The sequence below is a fragment of the Brachyistius frenatus genome, unplaced genomic scaffold (genome assembly GCF_029030835.1).
Source record: "Brachyistius frenatus isolate BFR_SWC_R1_liver_20210118 unplaced genomic scaffold, ASM2903083v1 Contig_23, whole genome shotgun sequence".
In the NCBI taxonomy this organism is placed as follows: domain Eukaryota; kingdom Metazoa; phylum Chordata; class Actinopteri; family Embiotocidae; genus Brachyistius; species Brachyistius frenatus.
This window is the reverse complement of record NW_027210622.1, coordinates 3,072,997-3,085,792: the sequence shown is the minus strand read 5'-3', so window position 1 is coordinate 3,085,792 and position 12,796 is coordinate 3,072,997. Positions and strand designations below refer to the sequence as shown.

Genomic DNA, 12,796 nt, shown 5'->3' with positions numbered 1-12,796 from the left:
CCCTTCCCACCCCCTTTGCTTTCTCTCTTCTTCTCTCTCGCAGGAGAATTCTGGGGAGATTTCTTACTCTTTCATTCCTCAAGGATGAAGCAGCACAGTGAGCCTGTGTACTGAAACAGGTAAGCAGTAATTATCATGGAGACCTTCACACACACATACACTTCCTCCCTCTACTATCCAGACCAGATGTCTATATAATTTATCTCGCTAAAAGGCTGCGGCAGGACCACTGAGAAAAACACACCAAAAAGAAAGAGAAAAAGAGATGGCGATCTTTGTTGTGCTGAAGAAAGGGAAGAAAAAGCAGAGGGAGACTCATCCTGCAGGGACAGACAAAGTGAGTGAAGACACTGTCGACAGGAGGAAAGTTTAAGCAAACATCAGCTCCCCACAGGAGTGGCAAGTCTACTGCTGTCGCAGTGGACAGACTGCAGGAAAAACATGCAAAGAGACAGACTGGCAGACAGGACAAGACAGAGCAGCGATCCCCAGCTGTCTTTAAAATTCTGCCTCTGATACATTATTGAATATGCAGCTTTTCAACGCATCGCTGAGCTTTCCTCTCATGTTAGCGCTCAAGTTTGCATAGCGTCACCATTCTAAATATAAAGCATTCGCTCACCCCTTTTCAGTGTGTTAAAAGATGCAGAGGCTGCATGTAGGTTGTGTGTGTTGCTCTGAGTGCCACTTTCCTTTTCTAAAGGCTGGCTGGAGTTTGAGTTGAGTTTGTGTGTGACTCATTTTGGTAGCAAGCCTCTGCAAACTTCCAAAAACAAAAATAGATTTTGTGAAACTCTTTGAAAGTATTGTTAGATGATGCACAGAGTATACTGAGAAGACGGAGTGCTTCACTGGGAGTCGTATGTACTGAACACTGAAAGAAGTGAGATGTTATCAAGGGGATTGATTTGTAATCAGACAGCATGTTAAACACTGCAGGGCTGAGAGTAGCTGGCCGAGCAGTAACTTAGTTTGCACAACTCACCTACCCTTTTATTTTCTAGCCCCAGTTTTCCCAGTTTAATTGGTTAGATTTGGATGGACCTTCTCAGGACAGAGTCCTGAGACTTTGTGTATGTGGAGTACCAGGTCTAATCTACAGGTGGCAGCAGAGTGACATACCCAGCAGGAATGTATCTGTAGCAGACTTGATTTTCTTTTCTTTTTTTTATCAGCAAATGCCTTGTAGGCCTCCCCACATTTATCTCTCAGTCTCATCAGCTCAGGTTTTTTAGCAAATCATTCTTCCAGGCCAAGAAAAACCGTGCAAAAAACAATCGATCTATTTTTCTGCAGATAGATCAAGTGTGCAGACAGTTCAAGCTCACATGAAAAATCTTGTTCTATTTCAGCTCCCACTTTTCAACTTCATCTTCCAGGATGAACCATGAACAAAGGTAAGAAAGTTATCTTCAGTTTAGAGATGCTGTGTGTGTTTGCCAACATATGCCTGTGAGCTGCTTGGTGAGCCTCAACGTGTGCAGCTGTATTAATGTTTGAGTGTGTGTGTGTGTGTGTATCAGTTTTCTGACAGATGTTGCAATGACATAATTAGGCCTCTGGTTGCTGGTAGCGCTGTGTGAGGTTGCTATAGTGACAGTGGGTTGAATGTTGGGGAGGCCAGAGTGGAATATGAGGGAGACGAAGATGAGGAGAGGGGGCGGAATAGGAAATGAAGTGCCTGGTGCCTCTGGCCCGTTTGTGTGTGTGTGTGTGTGTGTGTGTGTGTGTGTGTGTGTGTGTGTGTGTGTGTGTGTGTGTGTGTGTGTGTGTGTGTGTGTGTGTGTGTGTGTGTAAGCATGTGTTTCAGTTTTCCAGGTTTTGTGTGTGAAAGTGGGTGTTTGTAAGATGTTTATGTCTGTTTGTTTGATTATCTCTACAAAGAGCGTAGCATTGAAGAGACACTTGTCGGTGTAATTGGGAATTTGATCAAGATAAGTCATTCAAATACAGTCAATCATGTGTACACACACACACACACACACACACACACACACACACTGTCTGCGTAGGAGCGACAGAGACAGGGATCCTGAGATGGCTAAAAAGTGGGCTGAGAGTAACCTGCTCTGCCTCACAGACCAGCACGATGAGTATCACTTATCACTTAAATTGCGGTGTCAATGGAGTTGTTGTGCAAACTGGTACAAGCAAAAGAAATGTCCTGTGACTTTGTGAGCACAGAAACTGTAAAACACTGTGGTTTGAGACACCATGCAGACTCAAGAATGAGGCTCAAGTTGAGGTTGCTGATTAATTCTGAACTGTGTTCAATGTGGCATGGGGGTCAGGAACAGTGCCTATGGACTGGCAGACCGGGGTGGTGGTTCCCATTTTCAAAAAAGGGGACCGGAGAGTGTGCTCCAACTGTCGGGGTATCACACTGCTCAGCCTCCCGGGCAAAGCTTATGCCAGAGTGCTGGAAAGGAGGCTCCGACCGTCTGTTGAACCTCAGATCCAAGAGGAGCAGTGCGGATTCCGTCCCAGTCGTGGAACAGTGGACCAGCTCTTTACCCTCGCAACACTACTGGAAGGGTCCTGGGAGTTTGCCCATCCAGTCTACATGTGTTTTGTGGACTTGGAGAAGGCTTTCGACCGGGTGCTCTGGGGTTTTTGTGGGGGGGGCTGCGGAAGTACGGGGTGCCGGACCAGTTGCAACGGACCATCCGGGCTCTGTACAACCGGTTGGGGGAACTGTGTTCGTATTCTCTGCAATAAGTCAGACTCGTTTCCGGTGGGTGTTGGCCTCCGCCAGGGCTGTCCTTTGTCACCAATCTTGTTTGTGACTTTCATGGACAGGATATCTAGGCGCAGCCGGGGGGAGGAGAACGTCGGGTTCGGGGGTCTCCGGATCGCATCTCTTCTGTTTGCAGATGATGTGGTCCTGTTGGCTTCTTCGGACCGCGACCTCCAGCATTCACTGGGGCAGTTTGCAGCCGAGTGTGAAGCGGCGGGGATGAGGGTTAGCACTTCCAAAACTGAGACCATGGTTCTGTGCCGGAAACCGGTGGATTGCTCCCTCCAGGTGGGAACGGAGTGCCTGCCTTAAGCGAAGGAGTTTAAGTATCTCGGGGTCTTGTTCACGAATGAGGGGAGGATGGAGCGGGAGATCGACAGGCGGATCGGTGCGGCTGCAGCAGTACAACAGGCGCTGCACCGGACTGTTTTGGTGAAAAGGGAGCTGAGTCGGAAGGCGAAGCTTTCAGTTTACCGGTCGATCTACGTTCCGACCCTCACCTATGGTTACGAGCTCTGGGTCGTGACCAAAACAATGAGGTCGCAGCTACAAGCGGCCGAAATGAGTTCCCTAGTAAATGAGTAGTAAATGAGAAGTAAATGAGTTGGCCGGGCTCTGCCTTAGAGATCGGGTAAGGAGCTCGGACATCAGGAGGGAACTCGGAGTTGAGGCGCTACTCCTTCGCATCGAAAGGAGTCAGCTGAGGTGGTTCGGGCATCTGATCAGGCACGCCCAACTGGCAGGAGACCCCGGGGAAGACCCAGGACACGCTGGAGGGATTATATCTCCTGGCTGGCCTAGGAACTCCTCGGGATCCCCCGGGATGAGCTGGAAAATGTTGCAGGGGAGAGGGAAGTCTGGGTCAGCTTGCTTGGCCTGCGACCACCATGACTTGACCCCGGATAAGAGGAAGATGACGGATGGATGTGTTCTAAGAAAGTGTTTATCAGCGTGAGGGTCAAGACCTGCACATGGCCTTGCAAGATAAATCTGAGGAGCCTGAGATTATTCACAGGATAAGAGAAAAAACGTATTTGTTTATTATTTGGGGCAGGTTTTTACCTTTTGTTTTTCTTTCATGAAGGATCAAACAACATTACAACTACAGGTCTCTGAAATGTATTTGCACTAGAAATACATAGAAGAGAAAACTCTTTGTTGAACTGCATGCAACTGAGAGATGACTTGCAGCTTTGATTTAAACGTGTAATATGTAATATTTCTGCACTAAAATGTCTAAAAGCAACTAAACCTCAGTGTAGAGGCCAACGGCAATGGCTGATTTGATTCCCAAGGTGTGGAACTGCACTTTCAATTTACTGAGCCTCGCCTGCAAAATGGAAAACTGTATTCCATTTGTTCCATGTACCATTATCACTAAAAGAGGGAAGAATAACTAAACATAAGACACACAGAGAAAGAGAGAGCAGGACAGAGGGAGAGAGAAAAGTCATCACTAACGGCTAATTTAAAGCTAGATTTCCAACGTTAAGTGGTGGTCGTTTAACAGTAAAGACAACAGCTCTCATGATCCAAGCTGCTTCATGACATCATGCATGCTTTATTTTGAAAAAAATTAATGAAACAAGTTTTTCATCACTTTTGATGTCTATTGTCTTGGGAAGACAACAAATGGAAATACATTAATATATACATTATATATTGTTTTTTCTTCTTTGTTTTCAACATAAATGACAACCTTGCTAAACACAAAAAACATGCTAATCAATAAACCACCTGAGCGACACAGTTTTACAGTATCTGTGTATACTGTGTAAAACAAATATATTTGTTATATCTACATTGTGTCTTTCTATCCTTGAGCTCACACAGGTCACGGCGCTTCCTCTTGTTGTCACTCTTTACAACCTAGAACGATAAATCACTCATTCAGACATACTTTCAAAGGCCAAGGTAGGAGAGAAACACACATGTGTAGACATGTGTGTGTGTGTGTGTGTGTGTGTGTGTGTGTGTGTGTGTGTGTGTGTGTGTGTGTGTGTGTGTGTGTGTGTGTGTGTGTGTGTGTGTGTGTGTGTGTGTGTGTGTGTGAATTCTCCTGATTCCTCTTCACAATGGCAGCAGAGGTCCATTCAATATTAAGTTTTTTATCTGGATTTGAGGTTTTACAAAAGCCTTTCCTAGCTTCTAGCTATTACACAGCTTCCCTCTCATCCCATCTGGATTTAGTACCATCCAGATAACCAACATGCTGATGTCCAATATTTTGTACAATATTAGAAAATGCCAGTATAGGGTTCTACTCATGCAGCTGTTGCCAGTCACCAGCTAGTCTAAAAACCTGTCCAAAGATTCGCCCATCATTGTGTGCAGTGTTATCATGAGCGCCACATATTTGCCTTTTTCTTTCGACTGCAGGACACCAGGGACTTATTGACCATGAATCCAAATTTAGATTAATTGACAGCTAATTCCTGATTTTGGGAATAGATAAGAAATAGTAACTAATGAATTATAGGATTTTATGAGCGTGTGTGTGTTACTGCAAGCAGCGTGTGCGGGGGGGACATTCTGCAAATCTATTACTTTTTTATGATCTGTTTTTACCATGTTTACCTGCTCTTACCTACAATTTCTACTCATTTATTACCATTGGGTCCAGTGGACCCAAACAACATATACAGTATATAATATTAAAGTGTAGTGGAAACCACGGGATACACTGTGAACAGCACACAAGGTTCTTAAATCTTCACATCTATAAACCTTTTGATGTGGAACTCAGATTTTATGTCGGGGAGCTCGAGGCAAGTGATTGTTGTGTCAGTGGTCCACTGTGACAGGCAGAATTTTTTATAATGAAATTTACAGATTTAACAACTAAGGGCTCTTTTGTCACCATGTTACCACTGTTGTTTGTATATTACTCCTATAGAAACATATAGAAGATATTTGTTTTGTGCACAGCAGCTGTTGTACATTCCATAGACATTCTACCGTCTGCGATTGGTATTTACTTGTTTGAGAGGTCATATGTTTTTATAGTAAAACCTGAGGAAATTTTTAAGGAAAGTTTTTTTCCTGTTTTTAAAAAAACTCTGATTCGTGTTTGTTCTTGAGCTCCGTTCATTGTATGCTTTTGGTTTGATTGGCGTGTTTTTTGACTTGTCCTTATCACTTGTGTTTATGTGTGTCTCACTGGGTTATACAAGTGGGATTTTTTTTTTCTTGGCAAATTCAATTAAAGAAAAAACTGAATCAAACAAAAAGAAATGCAAATATTAAATGTTAATGCAAATATAGAAAACTAGGAGACAGGATTATGAAAGAAATATGTGACAGGGTGTATTCAAATTTTAATATTTTAATCACTGAGGTGAAAAACAACCCGTCAGAACTCTGAGTGAGTTGATGAGCTCCCAGTAGGGCCACCTTAAGTGAACCAATCTCATTTTACGTAACATATTAAAGCAAGTCTTTGGCTCTGTTGTCGACACAAAGCCATCCATCCTTGTGCTTGTCTCCTGTATCTCCAGAGCGTGCAGTCTGATGTGTATAATAGTCATTGTGAAAGATATAATATACTGTACCATCCAGGGCTGGCTTCACACAGGGATTACACCTAGATGAGTCTTCAATGGAGAATTTAGTCTCGGATAGCCGAGCTTAATCCACGGCTGTGGAAGCAGACCACAGTACTGTAGAGCTATGGCCAGATATGACAAAGAACAGAGCAGCCAGATTAGTTCATACTAGGAAGAGGGCTGAGCTTGAAGCTGCCTGACAGAGCGTCTCTTGACAGCACCTCTCAAATCTCTCCACTCTCTCTAATGCAGTCTGAGGGAAACATTGTTCCCCTCTCTGTCTTTTTGACTGTTTCTTTCTTTCTGGCACTCTGTCCCTGTCTCTCTGTGTGAGGTGAGCGTGAATCAGAGAAGGAAAGATTGTGTGTGTGTGTCTTATCGCTTCATTAGCCTGTAGATTTCTGGGTCAGTCGTAGCCTTGTTCCCACTGTCTCCAATGCTGTAATTACCCTCACGTGAGTCAATCTCATAATTAGGATGGCCCAAGCAGGACTCAGCCATATTCACACACACACACCTCGCGCACGCTCATACATGTGACACACATGCACACCCGTCATTAGTGGAGAGCTTAACATGCATTACAGTACTAATGGGATTATCATTGCTGAGGGTTCCACTCATCAACCTCTTACTCCTCTCTCTATTCATCGAGTACTATTCTTAAACACTCAAAGGAACCAGTCCTTTCTCCGTGATCTACATAGTTCTTTCTTTCTTTCTTTCTTTCTTTCTTTCTTTCTTTCTTTCTTTCTTTCTTTCTTTCCTACTTGCATGCCTTGATGTCTATTTTCACTAAAATGTTAAATATTCTTGATTGACATGACTTTGCATAAGGACAGTTTTATTCAAGTCAAACTCCATAGGGCGCCATTGACTTTTTTCCCATCATTCCCTGCCTTTTCCTACTGTCGATTTACACCGTAGATCTTAAGTGCCTCAATAAACACAAAGGAGTATTTTTCTACTACTATATAATTATTAGTTATTTCCAACTTATTTTTTTTTTTTTTTTTTTTTTTATTTTTTTACAATTTTTCATCTCAGTTCTTACTTTAGCCTGTTTTGTTTTTATGTGTGATGTTTGTTTTATTTAAATAGTTTTAAAGACATGAAGTAAAAAAAACTGGAAATAAAAGAGAAAAAAGAATGAAATTTGGAATGGTACCCTTTTAATCATCTTTTGACCACTTGTGTTATCTTGCAACCTCTTGTAGACTCCCAACACCAAGTTTGGAACCACAGTTTCCAATCAAGAAAAATGCTGACAACCAAGAAAAAACAGCTAGTCAACCACCCTTAAGGAGATCAATGAAAAAACATCCTCACATTTTAGTAAGGAAATGACAAAGAAAAGATGAAGATGAGGAAAGTAATCTTGATTGTTTGTTGTGATGCTCCTCTGTCTTTTAGTTGCACTGACATATTCAAATCTCTTCACTTCAGCCACTCTCGGCCCCATCTCTCCCCATCATCACTGCACACATTTCATCAGCTCATTTAAGAGTAATATTACCCATAACCATTCAATTTTCACTGTGTTTATTCTGTTGACTGAAATGGTAATGGAGATATTGACTGCAGAGTGATTGTGTCCATGCCATTGTGCTGAGTGGTTCAATGGAGTAGATGACTGGAGGGCTATCTATTTATGGTATTATATATTGTGTGGAAGGCATGGGAAACAGAGCCCCACTGAAAGCCATAAGCTTAAATACCATGCCTCACATGCACAAACACAAAAAGACAACACACACACATGAAAAAGCACACAGAGAGATACACACACAGGCAGTGGATTAGGATGGGGATTATGGAAGCATAGCTGTAAAACAGGCAGAGACAGATCAGTGTCATACTTGATAAACACACACACACACACACACACACACACACACACACACACACACACACACACACACACACACACACACACACACACACACACACACACACACACACACACACACACACTCACTGGATGTTTATTAAGAGTGTACAGTAAGATGGCTTAATTTCAAAGCAGATGGTGTGATGACTTAGGTTCATATGTCATGATCGAGTGCTCTTCAGGTTTAAATAGGAAGAAAGTTCAATGAAGTAGCAAAAAAGCTTTAGCGATCAGTTATTGAACTAGAACTAGCATGAACTGAAAGATACAGAGATTTTACGTCATAAAGCATTAATAATGTTTGTAAGTTTAAATTTCCTACTGAATGACCTACACAAATAATGAGATGTAAAATTGAGAGCTAGAAATGTTTTGTGTTATATCCCAGCCCAGTTGTTTTGTCAAAGCCATTGGCGTCAGACAGATATACACAAGGTGCCCGTTGGCACCATCACTGCCCGGGTTGAAGAAGGGCAGTCATGTGACTGACAAATGCTGAGTTAGGGTAATAGGAAGCGACTATTATGTTGTTGTGGGGAAGAAACTTGTTAGCTTTCAATTAGCGGGCATGTTGTCATGTTGGAGAACACCACAGTTTCATCGTGCCACAGTTGAGTTTGGTGGCACCGAATGTTTTACCTCAGACACCTCAGAAGTCTGACTCTGGGGGACATATTTTTCCATCCACAAGCCCGTGAATGTTTAAGAAAACCTACCGGGTTGCGCACCTGACCATATGCAGCTTATTTGGTTTTGGACAGTGATGTTCAGGAACACGTATGTCACTCAAAACACCTCCCCAGACTCATTGCTTCATTGCTTCCTGAAGCATTTCAAGGGTTTCTGTTGACGTTTTTTTTTTTTTTGACACAAAACTTGATGTGCGCCCGCTCATCATGTCCACAGAGAAATCTGGACCACAGCTCAGGAAACCATTTGTGTCACTCAGGTGATGATTTTGATCAAGAGACGAAACTTAATAGATATTACTCAGCGAGGTTACAGCTTCTCTGTGCACGTCACAGTATATTTCATCCTGTTGCACATTTGCGTGCAACAGGAGCAGACATACAGTCAAACCAAAGTATTCATCTTTGTGTATCTCTCGTAAGCAAACGAGCAGAATACCAATCGTGGGAATGGATCGCTTTCTAATCACCATCTTGAAAACTGAATTTGCTGCAGTCACTGTTCCCACTTCATTAGCGAAAAAATAAATAAAAGAATAATGTTTTAACATACTCTTGTCATAGGATCTTTCTGCTCTCGATTAGATTCATAATGTTAGAGGACTTTCTAACTAACCTTAACCATGTTGTATGTTGTGTGGTTAACATAATATGAAAGAATGACAGGTAACAGTTCACCTCTCTACTACTCACCTCGTTAGTTTCAGAAAACTACCCAATCATTGAAGCCCATGCACTGTTGTATATGGGAAATCTAAGTCATATGGGCCCTATGCTGTGTGTTAATAGAAGTCAATTGCGTAATGATACAGTCATCTTAGATATTGTCGTCTGAAAATCTGTTCACACCGCTCATACCTTAGTCACACACATGATGGACCATTAGTCATATGCTGATTGAGTCCCTCAATCTGTGGCCATCTACACTTTGACCCTGCTGCATCAGGCATGTCTTGGTCACCAGACATCTGTCATCAGCATGCAGCTCAGTGGAGGTCTGTGGCTCCCTGTGATTCCATCTTCTCTACATCTGTCAAATATAATAATCAATCTCTTCTTTGCTTCCTTTTATATTCACTCTGCATATTTCTGCTTGGCCTCCTCAAACTGTCCCCTCTTACCCTCCACTCCTCCTTCCTTACCTCCTCCTCCACACTTTTCCTCTCTTCTTTCAGTTTGCTGAAATATATAACTAGCAATTTGCCAATCTCTCCCACTATGACACACACAGACACACGCAGAGTTATCCAGACCGCAAGAGCTGCTGTGGTGTATAATGACAGATAATTGGCTATTGTGGGTTTGCCCTCGGCAGCAGGAACCAATCACAGTGACAGCCACTTCTCCATGACCCGTATGTGTGTGTGTGCGTGAGCATGTGTACTCATGCAAGCAAGTATCTGTGTCTGTGAAGCACTGATAGTATTTCATTTTGCTGTCTGCTTTTGTTGCTCTCTGTATATAAGTAATTACTCAGCAAGTGTGTGCAGCATGTTCCTGAAAGCTCTTTATAGTTTATTGTCATTGTTGCATTTATGTAAACATAAATAAGCCATTCAACTGTATTTGCAAATGTGTGTGTGTGTACACTATTATAATATCCAATGTGTCCATCTATGCAGTGCACAGATGCTCCTCCATCAGTGCCGTATACGCAGGTATAACCTTTTCATTTATACAATTTGTCATTTGTTGTTTACGCCTCTCGTTTTACGTTCTCTGGGTTTTTACATTTAAGGTGAGAATCTGCAGCTCTTCATAGTCACACCTTGCTCACAGCCTGTAATATTGTGATCATTTGTCACTCATTTTGAGTCAGCGTCAATGGGTAATGGCCGGTCTGCGCACCATTTCTATGGAACCCTTTGACTTCAACTGCCTCCAATGTCAGAATAATGATTCTCTTTTTTTTGAAAATAATAGTCCTTATGTGTTTCACGCTGGAATCAATATTAGCCACATGAACAGCACCTTTAAAAAAAAGCTGCCATGGCGGTGCTCGATGAGGATGTTTCACTCTTTTTCATTCTTTATCCCTCATTCATTCTTCACTCCTGTATTTGGTCTCTCTCTGCCGCTTCCTCTTCTCTCGCTGCTTTTTCCTTTTTTCTTTCTCTCTCTCTGTTTGCACCGATTCTCATTTCCGCTCTTTCAGTAGTAGGGAGTGCTCATCCAAGCCATGCACACAGACTAAATGAGATTCTGTGTGCGTGTGTGCGTGTGATGTGCGCGTGTAAGTGCTGTAAATATGATCTTTTCTGTATTGCTAATACATGCTACCATCAAAATATGAGCATTTTTGTGCGTGTGTGGAGGAGGGGTTGTGTACTTCATCATACCAGCCAGCTCAATATTCCCAAATGCAATTTCCTCGATGCGAAGAGAGCAGGCTGGGTGTTCATCATTCTTCTTAGTGTTTAATAAAAGCTTCTTTAGGTCTGCTAAGCTGCTCGCACTCTTGTTCTTCTTATTTTCTGTCACTCTCTCATTTTCACTCTTTCTGACCGGGCTCACACGGACACACATGCGAGCACACACGCTCTGCAGAGTCATACCTACCTGCCTTTTGTGAAACCCAGCAGATTTGTCTCCTGTGCATGATTAAAGTGCATATCACAGCAGGTTCCCTGAGTGTGTCGGAGTGTAATGCTGCTCAACATTCTGAGCCTATAAGATATAATTCAGCCCAGCCGAGTTCATCTGTGTATTGTGTTTAAAAATCAATTCTAGTCATGGAGATTTTAACAGGTATATATGAATAAAAACAGATGTCAGCACTGGCTCCGGTAAATTCATCGATTTGCGTTCTAAAAGCTCCAATTTACCTTTTTTTAACAGCTAAGCCAGGGAAGGATTGACATTGTCAGAGCTAAATCAATGTTGTAAAAAAGTTAAAAAAAAAAAAAAAAAGCCTTATTCAGTTCACCTGAATAGCATAGAAATCATAAAAGGAGGGGTAGGACTGGAGAGAATTGGAACACTAAATAATTGTTTATATGACTTCAAAAAAGAATATAGTTTTCATACAGTTACAATACACCAGTCAGCAGCCTTTCCCCTGACATCCCTCTGACTGTTCACGCCCTTCTTGTTAGATGTATTACTGTCTCTCTCTATGAAATTATGGTTGTAATTGTCCAGGTGCTACTAGAGAAGGTGCCATCTCTAATACCAGCTAAGCCTCTAATAGTTAGCAGCCCACTGCAGCCTCTAATGGCGCTCTGGAAAACAAATGACTGAAGAACTGGCAAATGCCACATTGGTGCGTAAAGGAAGGAAGGGATAATGATATGGAGTGTGTTCGTGTGTGTAACACGTGTCTACTGTATGTGTGAATTCACATTTGTACAGCGTTATTTTTATAAGAGAAAAGAAAATGTCTATTATTCTGTGATCAATCTTTGACGCTGGGAATATTAATCACCCAGTGCTGTGCAAATGTCACTTTATATGTTTAGATTCTTATCCATCTGGCAATGTTATCAGGGAGGCGTCATATTAACTCTGAAGTGCATGAGCATACAACCAGAGTCATAAAAACCTATCTTCAGCAACAAGAACAGGGAGTCCTACTGTAGAGTGTCTGCCCTGCACAGAGCTCTGATCTCATGGAGTCACTTTGGGATTAACATGAAGAGACAGAAGCTACACAAACAGTCTGAATCCACAGAGTAACTGTGGCAAGTTATACAAGATGCTTGGAAAAACCTACCTGCCACAGGTGTACCAAAGAGAGTCGGTGCTTGTCGCACTTTGTATGACGTTAATTGATTAATATAAATATTCATTGCAGTATTTGTAAAAGCATCTTTGCCTTACTTTTAGTATCTGAAACATTTCCACAGCATGTATGCACTGTATGTGTATATTGGTGGGGTTCATGTGCTAGTTGGAAGGTAGAGGTCAACTGTATGTGTGAGGTATGGTTCAATGT

The 12,796-nt window shown here is 42.2% G+C and overlaps 1 protein-coding gene across 11 annotated transcripts in view; it reads left to right on the top strand.

The window, feature by feature from the left end:
• Positions 1-12,796, top strand: part of ptprdb (protein tyrosine phosphatase receptor type Db) — a 151,874-nt gene that overhangs the window by 45,054 nt on the left and 94,024 nt on the right. For all 11 annotated transcript variants that reach the window (XM_069697402.1, XM_069697403.1, XM_069697405.1 and 8 more), the window contains exons 4-5: positions 44-119; positions 1,353-1,397. The gene's annotated coding sequence lies outside the window, so the exon portion shown is untranslated. The remainder of the gene's footprint in view (positions 1-43; positions 120-1,352; positions 1,398-12,796) is intronic.